Consider the following 16,129-nt stretch of genomic DNA (forward strand, 5'->3'; position numbering starts at 1 on the left):
AAAGGTGAAACTGGGAAAGACTGGAGAAATAGGACAGATCACATCATGCCTAGACCTTGTTTAGTTCTTATCCTATGAGTGATAAGAATTACTTGATGTATTGCAAGCTATTTTCAGAATTTTGTTTTGAAATATTTACCTTGGATACACTCTGGAAAACTAATTTAAAATCATGTGGGCAAACCTATTGGAAACTACTGCAGAAGTCCAGGTAGAACAGGATGAATTCTTGAACTAGGGAAACAGGAGTGGATATGGAAAGAAGATTCCTTTTTAGAAGAGTCTGACACAGGTAGAGAGAACAATGGGAAGTTCAGGGTGGCAATTGCACAGGTTCATGATAGGAGTTTTAGGAGATTAGGCTGGAAATGAGTTAGAATGAGATTATGAAAGATGAGGCAGTCCATTCTAAGAAGCCTGTATTGATTTCTTCTATATGTAATGAGATCATAGTAGGTTGCAAGCTGAGCCGTGACATAATCATATTATATTTGGGAAAATGTGACTTAAATCACTAAATCATAATCTATGTGAATAGGATACTGTTGCATTCTGAAGAGTAAATGCAATATTGTTAAGCCTATATTAGTAATAATGTATGTTAATATTGTAAAAACAGATAAGAATTGCCTTTACAAATAAACGAAAGAACTATTAAGACAAAGAAAATTTAGCTTTCTTTCCACCCCCATTTGAACAAAATAGTCTGTCAGTAAAATATATTAGTTGGAATCATAGTCCATATAAAACCTTATTTTAAGGTGATGAAGATGAACAAGTTGATAGATCAAAAGTGGTTATTTTGGCAATATATAATTTCCTTTATGGTTCAGATAAAGCATAAATGAAAAATACATTATATTTGATACCATAGCAAACTTATAAATGCTGCTTTACAAGTGAGCATTCATTACATGTCAATTTTCTAGTTTTCAAATGTTAATTTCTTGATAGATTGACCAATCTAGCCATTTGTTTATTCAAGTTATCAATGAGCGTATACTGGGCACAGAACAAGTGCTAGTTATTGTGAATGCAAGGCTTCAAAAAAAAAAATAGATAGCATATTACGCCCCAAATAGAAACAAAGACTGCAATGCAGCAGAGTTTCAAATTAAAGAGTGCAAAGTAAGGATGGAAGTACCAATGTGAGGCAGGATGGAGACTGTATAATTAAGTAAGCAAGACTTCTTAAAATAATTTGTAATGCATTTATTTCTGAAATAATATATTGATAATATATAGCTTAGCATAGGTAAACCATATGCACAAATATGCATATCTCTCTTCTCTTCATATTTTATCATTCCCATTTGGATTTTTTGGTTTGGGCCATTTCTGCCTTCAGGCTTGTCATTGGAACTATTGATACATTGCCCCCAGCCTGCCACTTATTAACAGGCAGCAAACCTTCCCTAATCTGCCTTACTTGAAGATGTGAATGACTGGATGGAATACCTGGTAGGACTGCTTCATGGATCCCAAGTGGCCACACCACTGCTTCTGGTCCCATCAGGATGTTGTCTCCTTTAGTGCTGCTGAAGCCTTGCTCTTCGGATTTGCTGCGGACTCGTGTTTTTTTATTTGTTTGTTTGTTTTAAGATTTTTTTGCTGTGGACCATTTTTAAAGTCGCCATTGAATTTGTTACAATATTGCCTCATTTTTAAGTTTTGTTTTTTTGCCCCCGAGGCATGTGGGATCTTAGCTCCCTCAGCAGGGATCAAACCCGCACCTACCCACACACACATTGGAAGGAAAAGCTCCAACCACTGGACTGCCAGGGAAGCCTCTAGACTCATGTTTTGGGCCACATTGGTTACTCTTGCTATTTTCAAATCCTTCTCCTCTCTATCCTGCTATCCTGCTGCCCATCTTTTTCCATTATTCCCTACGATACTGAATTCAACCTACTGCTTTTCAAACTCAAGTGGAAGAATTTTCCTTCTCTAGTTATGTCATCTCAGTAGAGACAAAGGCAAATTTTAACTTTTTTTAAGCCATGAATTAATAATAAATCTAAGTAATCGCCTTGGTTATTAGGCCCCATTTTATTTGGCTTTCATATGAACATTTACAAACCACAATTTAGTCCGTACTTTTAACATTCCCAGGTGGCTATATACTGTGAAATCAAAGAGTATTTTTGAATTTTGTTCTTCAAGATTTTGAAAACTACTATTCCCCTTTTCTCTTTTTGAAAACTATCCCACCTGTCCTTCAATTGGCTTTAGAGTCTGAAGAACAAGAAGGCACCCTAATCACTTGAAAGTGAAAGAAAGAGAAGCTCTACCTTTCTTACCATCAAAATTGTTCTTCCTTACTAACCAGAGAAACCAGTGTCACAGAGCCCTCAAATACTTAGTAAACTCTTAAATTTTATTTAAACTTCTCCTCTGCCTTCTTCCATTTGAACTGCACTCATTTAATTTATTCCTATTTTCCACATTACATTCTTTGTTATCCTTAGCTAGGACCATTGTTTACTGCTTTGTCACTAGCAATTTTATTGTTAGCTATAATATTCTTGTATGTGTGTGTGTGTGTGTGTGTGTGTGTGTGTGTGTGTGTGTATATATATATATATATATATATATATATATATATATATATATATAATCTTCAGGTTTTCCTGAGCTAATTCCTCCTAATCTATCAAATGTATCAGAAAGCAGAAAAAATAATATTCAGAACCATCAAAAATATCATGTATTATGACTTTAAGTTCACTCAGAATGTTTATATATAAAACAAACTCTATGTGACTTACACTACATATGGCCCTGCTCCTTAAGAGCAGACCGGTATATTATAAAAACCTTATCAAATTTAACACATATATGTTACAATACTGTAAGCACTTAACTTTCAGATAGTCTCCTCATATTTTTAGCAGGTCTTAGAGATTTCTCAATTATGTTCCTGGACCCAATTTCAAAGTGTGAGGGGATGGGGACAGAGGGAGGTTCCGCACCCCTCCAACAAGCAATGCTTTGACACCAGATGGGTGTCTTATAGTTCAACTCAATTCTGACACTATTTACCTGGAAATAGCATAAGATCCCACAGGTTGAGGGCTCAGTCCCACAAGACAGATCCCACCTCTCACCCTCAACACACACCCAGGCTATTACCTGTGTTCTGACAGCCTAGCTACAAATTGGAGATTCCAACAACCCGCTTCAACTCAGGATACCAATAGTAAGTCCAGGGTGTTACAGATTATTTCTGACCAAATAGCTATAAATCAGAGATTCCTACCACCGCCGCCTTGAGTTCAATTAATTTTCTAGAATGGCTCATAGAACTCAGGAAGATCTGTTTACTCACTAGATTACAGGTTTATTATAAAAGGATGTAGCTCAGGAACAGTCAGATGGAAGAGATGCATATGGCAATGTACAGGAAATGGTGCAGAGCTTCCATACCTTTTCCAGGCCTGCTACTCTTCCAGAACCTGCTTGCCTTCACCAACATGGAAGCTCTCTGAACCCAGTCCTGGGTTTTTACAGAGACTTTAGTACATAGGCATGGTTGGTTAAATCATTGGCCATTGGCAATTTTTCAACCTCCAGCCCCTCTTCCCTCCCTGGAAGTCAGAGGTGGGACTGAAGGTTCCAATCCTCTAATCACCTGGTTGGTTCCACTGGCAAGGTTGGTTCCCCATCCTTAGGTGATTTCCAAAAGTCACCTCATTAACATAAAAAGAGACACTTTTACACTCTCAACACTTGGGAAATTCTAAGTGTTGGGGGAACTGTGAGTCAGGACAAAGATCAAATATTTGGACAAATTTCAAATATATGTGAAAAACATATTTTGGTCATGTGAATAACCAAATATATATATTTCTAGTAAATCAAATTTTCACATTTTCACATAAAACAAACACAGAAAATTCATAAAATTATAGCCAAAGCAGGATTTAGTGTAAATTGTTAAATATTCAAATAAAGTAAAATATGGCGTGGTCCTTCAGTTTTGCATTGGTTGTAATGGAATGATCGCCATATAGATAAAAACCCATATTTACTCAAGAGATCAGAGTTATCAGAAAACAACCTAGTTCACTAAAATTGTTTTTCTCCACTCATTTTGCAGTATTTTATATCCTATTATTTTCTGAGTTATGTGATATATCTCCATCATCTTTTCCTAGAACATTGAAATATATATATGATTTCTCAAACAGAAAATATAACCAATTTCCATTGTAACTCTGCAAAAATACCCTCTGTTAGAAAAAATGGAAGGCAGTATGTCAAGACCTATCATGTGGTATCATGATAAAAATTCTAATGGAAAAAAATTTGAAAACATTTGAACTGGGAAAGAACTACTTGATAATTATTTTTCAGATTATATTGATGTGTGAATACAGTGTCCTACTCTACTCTAACAGATCTCCACAGTCTATAGAAAAAACATCTCTCACTAATTAATTTTATGTCAAAAAAGAAAACAATGCTTAAAACAGCCCATTTTATGATAATACTTTAATTCAATTTTATCTAGACTGATACCATTCTGAATTCTCAGAAATTATGGCTCATCCTAGAAATAGTGATGCACAACTAACAGATACAAACTTAACAGTTTAAAACAACACACATTTATTATCTCACAATTTCAGTGGTTCAAGTCCAGGCACAGCTCAACTGGGTCTTCTGCTCTGGGTCTCACATGCTGCAATCAAGTTGGCAGGTAGACTGCATTATCATCTGGAGACCTGCCTGGAGAAGAATCCACTTCCACACTCATTCAGTTGTTGGAAGACTCTATTTCTATGCGACTCTATGACTGAGGGCCCCGGCTTTTTACTGGCTGTCGGCAGGCGTCTAGCCTCAGGTCCTAGAGTCCACTGCAGTTTACTGCCATGTGACCCTATTCATAGGCAGTTCACAAAAAAAGCTGTCTGCTTCTTAAGCTCAGCAGGAGAATTTCTTGTTCATGAATCTGCTAAGATGGATTTTCATATAACATGATGTAATCATGATAAGACATCACCTTTGCCATATAAAATAACCTAGTCAAGCGTGTGATATCCCATCACTTTTGCCTGTATTTTACCTTCTACAAGCAAAAGAGAAATCCTGTCCACACTCAAGAGGATGAGATTATACAGGCTTGGCAGCAGGAGGTGGAGCTCATGAAGTCACCTTAGAATTCCCTCTACCACACTTTTCTAATATTCCATCAATTCCTCTTGCATAGGTCATATCAAGGATGAATTAAATATATATATATTTGCTTATAATTGTACCAGTAGAATGGTTGTATTCCAACTTAAGTAAACTCTGAAATTTCTAAATACAAATTTTGACCCATTTGATCAGGCTGTATTTTCACAAACAATGGAGCCCAAAGGCTTTGCCTGCAAAGAAATTGATCTAGCAAGGCTATTTTAGAAGAGTTTTCACTTTTAAAATTTAACTTAGGGCCAGTCTTTCCTCTTGACCAATTTTTCATGGGCATACAGTGAAGGCCAAGCTTTTGCAATGGCATCCCCTCTTACACTGGAAATGTTTGTTATTTTATCTACTTCCCCTTGGTTTGGAGGCCCTAGAGATCTAATCTTTTCCAGTGATTTCTTTTGTCTTGGAAGGTAGAACTGCTAGTAGAAGTGCCATTTTGTTTTCCTAATTTCCCTTCCATCCCCTTAGTCTGTCTAACCACAATGAATTTCTCAACTGAGGACTGTAAGCAGGACCCAGGTCATGTGCTAGATATTTTTACTTTCAGGCTTGTACATTCCTTGCTAATGTATGTCTCATCATTTTCTGATAACCAAATTGTGGAATTGGTTGTGGTAATATAAGGGATCTGTCCCCAATTTATATAACCCCCATAAGATTCACAGTCCCTTTGTCTGTTAATGACAGAGCAAGTTGAAACCTCTTTTCTTCCTATCTTCATAGAGTTCCTCGTGGACTTATCAAACATTTCACTCTAACTATATTAGCTATTTCACTTTTATTCCCACTGCCAGAATTGCCTGGGCAAAGATGCCTCAGTGATGGATGGCTAAAGTGGTGCTCTTTGTTCTGTTCTAATTATTACAATATTTTGACCATAAACTTGGTAAAATGCTGTCTAAAAACTTTGTCAGGCATCAAGCTCCCATCCCTTAAACAAAATCTTGCAGAAGGATCCTCTGTCCTGGTACCCCAGTTTGTGAGCTATTTCCTCTTTCCTAGAGACAAGTATTTTCTGTACCTCTAATGAAAACCCTTACATTAAATTTTCTTCAGGAAAAGAGAAGTTTCTCCCTCCGATATCAGTGAGCTCTGTAGGAATTTAAAAGTACACAGACATTTTGAATCAGAAAATGAGAAGGAGAGAGAGAGAGAGAGAGATGTTGAGAAACAGCTGATATGAGAAGGGGAGAGCTTAGAGCAAACCGAGTTGCCAAAAGATATACTAGTATATTGTATGGTAAATTTATGTAGATATTTATAATACTTAAAACAATATAACACATGTTTCTGTGGGTCCAGGGTTGGAGGGGATGGATTGTAGAGGGGGTGAATGAATTTTAGAGGAATTAGATGTGTTTCATATCTTGATTGCATTGGTGTTTACTTAGGCTTACTTGCTCATCCAACTTCATATTTAAAAACAGTGTATTTTACTGTGTATATGTTATACTTCCTCAAAGTTGATCATATGAATAATATTATATATAGCTTGTAGTTACCTTTATTTATAGATAAATGTATCCTTACAAGTATGAGAAACATATTACCAACTTAGGAAGGGTGAGGAATGGGAGGAGGGGACATGCTCTTTGCAGTTATCCATAGCTTTTTGTTTCTATATTTTATGAAGGGACCACATGTATCTAATCTGAATGTGGGTATATAAGTATCCCATTTTCTATATTATTCTATTTTATAGGACATATTTCAAATTTGAATTTAACTGCTTATTCTGATATAATTGTAAATTCATATGCTATTGTAAGAAACAATACAGTGAAACCCTTTACGTCGTTTTCGTCAATAGTAACGTGTGAAAATGTACTACAACATTACAACCAGGATATTGACGTTAAAACAAACTAGAACCAGAACATTTCCATCACTACAAGGACCCCTCAGGCTGTCCTTTTATAGTCACATCCACTTTCCTCCCATACATACCCACTCCCTCCTTGACTTCCGGCAATGACTAACTTGTTCTCCTTTTCTGTAATTTTGTCATTTCAAGGCTATTATATAAATGCAACCATACAGTATGTGACTTTTACATTAGCTTTTCTTCACTCAGCATAATTTGCTGAAGATTCATCCAAAGTATTGTGTATATCAATAGTTTGTTTTATAGCTAGAGTATTTCATGGTGTGGATGGATTAAAGTTTGAATCTTCACTGCCTGGAAATCTGGGTTGTTTCCATTTTTTGCCTATTATGGAAAAAAAAACTGCTATAAACATTTATTTACAGTTTTTTTTTGTGAACATAAGTCTTAATTTCTCTGTTATAAAAGCCTAAGGGTGCAATTGCTGGGTTCTATGGTAGTCCAATGCTTATTTTTGTTTTTAAGAAACTCTCAAACTGTTTTCCAGAATGTAACATTTTGCATTAACATCAGCAATATATGAATCATCCAGTTTCTCTGAATCCTTGATAGCATTTGATTTTATCACTTTTTTTCGCCATTCTAATAGGTGTGTAGGACTATCTCATATGGTTTTAATTTGCATTTCACCAATGGCTATTGATGTTTGAACATATATTCAAGTGCAAATTTTCAGCTGTATATCCTCTCTGGTGAGTTGTCTCTTCCTTTCTTTTGCGCACTTTCTAATTGGATTGTTCATTTTACCTAATTGAGCTGTTTATTTTTGTTGAGATTTCAGAGTACTTTATATATTCTAAATACTAGTCCTTTGTCAAACATACAACTTGAAATTTTTTTTCTCCCACTCAGTGACTTGTCTTCATCCCTTTAACAATACCTTTCACAGAACAAATGTATGCAATTTTTATGAAGTTAAATAGTTCAATTTTTCCTTTTCTATGGATCGTGCTTCTTTTGGTGTCCTGTCTAAGAACTCATTAGCCTTGAGTCTCAAAGATTTCCTCCTATCTTTTTTCCTAAAAGATTTTTATTTTATATTTTAGTCCATGATCCATGGTGAGTTATTTTTGTATAAGGTGTGACATTCATTTTTTTTTTTGGCCTATGAATGTCCAATTGCTTTGTCATTATGTGTTGAAAAGGCTATCTTTCCTCCATTTAATTACTTTTGCACTTTTATCAAAATTAGTTGGACATATTTGTGTCTATTTCTGGGCTCTCTATTCTTTTCCATTGATCTATTTGTCTATTGTTCTGCCTGTACCATAGAGTGTTGATTACTGTAGCTAAATAATAAGACTTACAACCAGGTAGATCAATTCTCCCACTTTATTCTTCTTTTGCAAAATTGTTTTAACTATTCTAGTTGCCTTGATTTTCAGTATGAATGTTAGAATTATCTTGTGCATAACTGCAACATGTCTTGCTTGCATTATGATAGGAATTGAATTAAACCTATATATCAACTTGGGGAAGTTTGGCAACTTTACTGTATTGCTGCTTCAATCCATAAACACAGTATGTCTCTCCATTTGTTTAGATTTTATTTGATTTCTTTCATCAGTGTTGTATAGTTTGGGCTTACAAATCCTGTACATGTTTTGTTAGAATTACACACCTAAGTATTTCATTTTTTAAAGCATGTTAAGTGGTATTGTATTTTTAATTCCAGTGTCCATGTGTTCCTTGCTAGTATACAGGAATCTGTGTTTTTCAACTTCACTGAACTCATTTATTAGTTCTGATTTTGTAGATTCTTTTGGAATTTCTATATAGGCAATCATCCTATCGGTCAAGAAGGACAGTTGTACTTCTTCCTTTCTAATCCATCTCTCCCTGTATCCATGTGTGTTCTCCTCTTCTTATAGGACACCAGTCATATTGGATTAAAGTCCACCTTAATCCAGTATGAACTCAACTTGATTACATCTACAAATACCCTGTTACTAAACAAGGGCATATTCCGAGGTTCTACATTGAACTGGATTTATACTATTCAAACCAGTACACCTGTGTTTTCTTTTAGCCTCATGTATACCAGACTTGAAGCTAAAGTTGGAATTCAACAGGCATAGACTTAAAGCCCCCTGCCTGCTCTACCGAAAAAACTATGAAAGGGGAAGTCCAGTAAGTTAGAAAACGTTGAGATAGTAACTGCTTTTCTCCAACCCAAGCCTTGTGGTACTGTATCCATTGATACCAGGAAAATTCAAGTAAGGAACATAATCTTTTACCCTTATTAGGCTGTAACAAGGCTCCCCAGTATTCCTACTGGAGTGGTGTCTGAGAAGGCAAGTAGGAAGCTAAAACTTTTGTCTCTACTGGTTGGTAATGAACCCTTCCCTTCACCAACCCCCTGCTTCCTCTATGTTGTCAGTGGAAACCCATTGGAAGCCTAAATTTCCATTTCCAACTGACAATAAAGACTCTCTCCCCTGAGGTGGTGTCAGAGGCAGCCTAGCTGAAAGTGAAGCCTTTCACCATTGCCCAGCAGTAATGAGACCACTGCTTTGTGGTATCAGTGGAGCTTCAGGAGAAGGGACCCTGAACTCTCTGTAACAAACTGTGACACACTAGATGATCTGCTGTCTTTTTTTGACCTTTCAGAATCTCCTTATATTTGTTTTATATAAAATGTACAGGGTTTTTCAGTTGTACTTAGTGGGAGGAGTAGAAGAAAGTAAATCTACTACATCTTCCCAGCTGCACAAATCACTCCACATTTTAAGAGGAGTTTTAGATAATTTTGCTGTTTAACTTCCTCAGTAAATTTTAATGAAAGTCATAGAAAAAAGTAAAATAAATAAAAATATAGACAGACCCTAAGCACAGGTGGTCATGTAGAACACAGTTCTAATCTAGGTGCGTAGTGCTCAGTGCCAGTCAACGGAGCTAGTTTTCTCAGATTACAGGGAAGTTCAGTTTATATATCTCAGGCTGTTGTCTGTGCTCTTTTCTTCTTAAGCTGTCCAGCCCTCCAGGATGGAGAGAGTAGTGCAAGCAGTTGTATCTGTATTGCTCCAAATTCTTACACAGGAACCCATAAGAGTATCTCTCTGCTTTCTTTCAGTCCAGAGTTTCAGATTTCTAAGGTTACTTTATAAACAGCAGTGATTTTTTTAAAAATGTATACTGACTTTATCTGAATCTGAAGGAGTAACAACCATTTAGCAGTATATGAAGTACAGAGACTCAGGCTACCACTTATGCACTAAGTAATATTTTCATATGTGGTTCTTTGTCTCTGGTATAAACTCTTCCCAAAGTCTTTCTTAAACTTTTAATGTAGAGCTAACTAAACCAGGGATGGTCCAGTCTCAATTTACCAGTCACTTGATTTGCAAGATGTGTTTTTGTGATGGTTAATATCGTGTCTATCTTGATCAGATTACAGGTATGCAGATATATGGTTAAGCATTATTTCTCTGGGTGTGTCTGTGAGGATGTTTCTGGAAGAGCTTAGTATTTGAACAGGTGGTAGACTGAGTAAAGCAGATTGTCCACTCCAATATGGGTTGACATCATTTAATCTGTTGAGGTCCTGAGTAGAACACAAAAGCAGAGGAAAAGAAATTCTTTCCATTTTGTTTTTTTTTTTTTTTGCCTGACTTTTGCTTTGCCTGAGCTGAAGCATCAATCTTCTCCTGGCCTAGGACTAAGACCTTCACCATCTAAGTTCCTGCTTCTCAAACTTTTGGACTTAGACAAGAACTTACACCATTGGTTCTCCTGGTTCTTTCCTATTGGTTCTATTTTTCTAGAGAACCCTGACTACTTCAATTTTCCTTATGATGCCATTATCGGTCAAGTGGGACAGGGTAGCTTTGTACAGGGTAGCTTTTTTTTTTTTTTTTTGCGGTACGCGGGCCTCTCAGTGTTGTGGCCTCTCCCGTTGCGGAGCACAGGCTCCGGACGCGCAGGCTCAGCAGCCATGGCTCACGGGCCCAGCTGCTCTGCGGCATGTGGGATCTTCCCAGACCGGGACACGAACCTGTGTTCCCTGCATCAGCAGGCAGACTCTCAACCACTGCGCCACGAGGAAAGCCCGAGTACAGGGTAGCTTTAATGGAGACTGTCATGGATGGAATGTTCCCCTGCTCTAAATTCATATGTTGACATCTGAACCCCCAATGTGCATTTGGAGATGGGGCCTTTTGGAGGTAAATAACAAGAGTTGATGTTATGTTAGTGGAGCCCTCGTGATGGGACTAGTGTCCTTATAAGAAGAAACACCAGAGAGTTTGCTTTCTTTCTCCTCCATGTGAGGACACAGTAAGAAGGTAGCAAGGCAGAAAGAGGTCGCTCACAAGAAACCAACCCTGGTGGCATCCTGCCTCCAGAACTGTGAGAAAATAAATTTCAGTTGTTTAAGCCACAAAGTCTATGGTATTTTGTTTTGGCAGCCAGAGCAAACTAATACAGAGACTTTTATTTTGATCAAATCTTTCTGGGTTCTTGGCTGCCTTCACTATTCTGATTGAAAGAGTGTAAACCATCTCATAATATAGCCCGTTTTATTTCCTTGCTTTGTCTATTACCTCTCATGAAATCTGAATTCATTTCCCTGATATGTGGGTGATCTTCCCAATTACCTCTGAATTTATCAGTATAACTCTTTTAGGTCTTTGTTTTTTTCTAGACAATGAATTCCCTGTCTGATCAATATTTCCTAATCTCCATCCTCCTTTGCCTCCTTAGTCCTGGGTTTAGGACTTAAATGCCTAGAAGGACTAACCCACATGAAAAAAAAATAATGAAGCAAATGAGATATAAGCAAAACAATGGGGAGTGCTGGGGGGTACAGCAAATTAGAGAACGCATACTCCCTCAAAAATGTGTAATGGGCTTCCCTGGTGGCGCAGTGGTTGAGAGTCCGCCTGCCGATGCAGGGGACACGGGTTCGTGCCCTGGTCCGGGAAGATCCCATGTGCCGTGGAGCGGCTAGGCTCGTGAGCCATGGCCACTGAGCCTGCGCGTCCGGAGCCTGTGCTCTGCAATGGGAGAGGCCACAACAGTGATGGGCCCGTGTTCCGCAAAAAAAAAAAAAAAAAAAAAAAAAAGTGCAATGGGAACATATTCACATTGTGTTAGATCCTCCAAATTTTCAAGAGAAGCCAGAAATTCTAATTTTTAAAGGTTAGCAACTAATTTAAAAGATTCAAAAAGAATGTATGCAAGCCAGCATTATTCAGACCAAAAAATATAGGTATGAGGGCCAGATGTGGCTCTTTGGTCTCCAATTTAGGATCTCTACTATAATCTCTTTAATGATTTCTCCCAGGAGTGCTAGGAGTTATTATGCAAGCAGTTCTGCAGGTGACTCATTGATATCCCTTAGATGGCTTTGGAGATCAGGCCAATTTAAAGCCTGCTTATGGTGGAATCATGTCTCATGTCTTTTTTCAGCTCTGTCTGGCAAACAGCTCCCCCTGGCTCAAAGAATCGTTGCCCAGCTGACTGCTAGCAGCAGAGCCGGGCTCCCACAAAGAACAGAACACAGGATAATTGTCCCAATCACTCTGTCCTGGGGATGAGTCTGTCTAAATTGAATAGTTTATGATGCCACAAGCTAGTATATAGCTCTGTAGCCACCTCTGCAGTGGTGGCTGAGACCATCTGTCACGCAGAATCTGCAGACATCAATACTATTGTTATCTTAAGCACTAGGATTTTATTTTCCTCAATACTTTATTTACATCATTGAACAATATTGAATTTTCTTCTGCCTGACTTGGGCTGTGAGATGGAATCATGAGCAGGTGCTTTAAATCGTTCTCTTGATGATTGCTTGTTTCTATTTCTGCTATCGTTTTATCTCTGAAGTACTGCTTTGGGTTTTCAATTTTGCTGGTTAGACCTGTGTTGCTCTTCACTGCGGAAGTTTAAGCGAGTCTCTGAGGCATGTCTTGCTACTTTATTCCTTGTTTCTAATGTGTCAGGCCAGGTTAGGCAGCAGCCTGCGGGGGCTACAGCTTGTTTTGCGGAAAGTTTTAGAACTACGCAAGTTCTACGGACTGATGCAGTCAAAGAAAGAAGAAAAGTGAAAAACCTTTTTAACCACCCTCTAAAAGAAAGAGAATAATACTCAGTGGTTTTGTCTTCCAAGATTTTTTTTGGCCCAGATTCATCAAACAATCATTATCTTTCCTTTATTTAACATACTTTGTCTCTTTCACTGTTGTTGAGGGAGAAAATTTCTAAACATGCTTTTTGGGTCTCATACTAAAGGTCATTCACTCACAGATACATAACTGGGTTCCTCGTTAAGGTTAGAACCCCTGCCATAGATTACTTCAGCTTCTTATATTTTACCCGATGTAAAATTACTTACTTATTATTATTGTTCTTGTTATCAATTATTCACTTTTTTAATATATCTACCTTTAAAGTCTCAAAGGTGAGGAGGCTATGTCTGTCTTATTCACCATTGTATCCCCAGGAGAACAAATAAGTAATGTATGTCTCAGCTGAACTGATTACACTTTTATACACCACTCTTCATATCTGAGTTTTAATTTCATACAGTTCATTAACATTTAGCCCCTCTTTGCCAACCACTATTTTATAGCTGCACAGAGCAAAACAGCCCACTTTACTTCCTATGTGCAGTACTTGTTGGTCATCTTTTCTGTTTCCATCCACATAGGTTTCTTCATCTCATATCTAAAATATAAGGTAGAGAATTTAATTATTCTGTTGGCCAATAGTTTTAATATTGGTAAACACTAAAAGCTTGTTTTATATATTGTGAATATGTGATCAAGAAGTTTTAAGTTTCTAGCAATTCAGCCAAAATTTCTCTCATCTAAGAACATAGGATTATTAATTTATACTCATGAGTCTTTCATCTATTCAATTAAACAAAAATAAATATTTATTTAATATTTAATATTAGTTTACTGAGGTTATTCTAACAGAGTTCTACAAACTGAGTGGTTGAAATAACAGAAACTTCTTATCTCACAATTCTGGAGGAGAGAAGTCCAAAGTTGAGGTAGTTGTTCCTTTTGATAGCTCTGAGGAAAAGATCTGTTCCAGGCCTCTCTCCTTGGCTTGTAGATGGCTGTCTTTTCCCTATGTCTCCTCACATTGTCTTCCTTCTATATATGTTTATCTCTGTGTTCAAATTTCTCTTTTTTATAAGGACATCAGTATATTAGATTAAGGTCCACTCTAACAGCTTCATATTAACTTGATTCCCTCTGTAAAGATATTATCTCCAAATAAGATCATATTGTGATAGATGGGGAGTTAGAAGTCCAACATATGAATTTTTAGAGGACACATTTTAAGTCATAACATATGTATTATATCATTAGAACTAATGTTTAGACCCTAGGGAATTCATATTTTACACTCTCGTTGTGTAGACCAAACTAATGTTCATTAAAGAGAAGTATATGATACAAAGAACTATACATCCAAGAGCTAAAATTGTGTAGAATATATGTTTATACTAGAGGAGTTCAGAAATTAAAAATAAAAATGGCTGTGTGCACTGGAGTAATCAGGAAGCATCTGAGACTAATAAAAATAAAAGCTTAGTAAAAATAAAGCTGGATTTTAATAAAAATAGAGTTTAGTTAAGTATAAAAGATGGAAAAAAGCATATAATGTAGGAGATATGGGTGAAAGCACAGAGGTATGAATGATTAAAAATGTAAGACATATTCATGTCAGAGTGAGTAGATGATCTGGCTCAGGTAGAGGAAGTATGTTGAGGAAAAATAGGAAAGGAGGTTAAATTAGATTAAAAATGGAAGTTACGCTAAATGGAAGCCGTTTGGGGATTTGAAATCTTGGGAGCAGAGTTTACATTTTATGAGAATATGAAATAGGTAGTTCTTGAAATTTTTTGAGCAGGAGATTGACAGTGAGTGTGGTAGAATGCAGAAATCTTCACAATCTTACTTCTCCCCACATCCATATACTTTGTAATGTGACTTTGCAGTCCCCCACCCCATTAGGGGGTGAAGACTGTTTTCTTTTTCACTGGACTCTGCTAGTCCAGTGACTTACTTTGACCAATAAGATGTGGCCCAATTAACACCACAGCAGTTTTGACCCTGGCCTAAAATTAATGGTTGTGTATACTTTCTCTCCCTCTGTCTCTCTCTGCCTCTCTGTCTCTATCTTTGTCTCTCTCTCTCTCTCTTGTGTTTTATCACCATTTGAAGAAGCCTGGTATAACCTGCAAGAGGATGAGGAACCATGTGAAAGAAATCCACTACAGGCAGGCTCATTCTTGATGACTAGTCCCCAGCAGGCCATTCATTTACCCGCAGACAGCAGACACATGAGTGAGCTCAAGCAAGATCAGCCTAGTCAGATGCAGGCTAGAAAGGCCTTCCATCTATGCACAGAATCATGAGTAATAACAAAAACTTAATATTTAAAACATTAAGTTTTGCAGTTGTTCATTAGGCAGTATTATTGTAATAGAAAACTCAAATGGTGACATTTGATTAATTAAAGAAGGATGAATCAGGCAGCAAATATAGTATGGATTGGAGTGTTTATGTGCATAGGTAAGAAGTAGAGGTGGACAATTACAGTAGGGAGTAATAGTTAAGAAACTGACCTAAGAAGGAGCTCCAACTAGGACACTTGTAATTGAGGTACATAGTAAGGCAGTCATGAAAAGCATTTTGAGAAGACTGACAAAGCTTGTGAATTAAAAAAAAAATGGTAGGTAAGAATTAAGGAATTTTATTTTTCTTTTTGCCAAGTTGTATAGATATACTTTTGCTATTTCCTTTAGAGATATTTCTAAAGTGATATTTTAATGGCTCAAATGAGAACTTTCCTTAAGCTATTTCTTTCATCAGTTCGTCAAAATATACCTAGTGGTTTTGGGGTTACAAGGATAAAAATTTTACCACATTCTACAAAATATGTGGCCACAGTAAAATATTTTACAAAAATAAAGCCTTTGCTTGGGATGATTGGTTTAAAATATACACACCCAAGATACTCCACTATCAGGGAAAGCAGGTGGATTTTTGTTACTGTAAAAACTAAGAGGTTACATAAGAAAACTTTAGTCTT

The sequence above is a fragment of the Mesoplodon mirus genome, assembly GCF_964341445.2.
Source record: "Mesoplodon mirus genome assembly, chromosome: 3".
Classification (NCBI taxonomy): Eukaryota; Metazoa; Chordata; class Mammalia; order Artiodactyla; family Ziphiidae; genus Mesoplodon; species Mesoplodon mirus.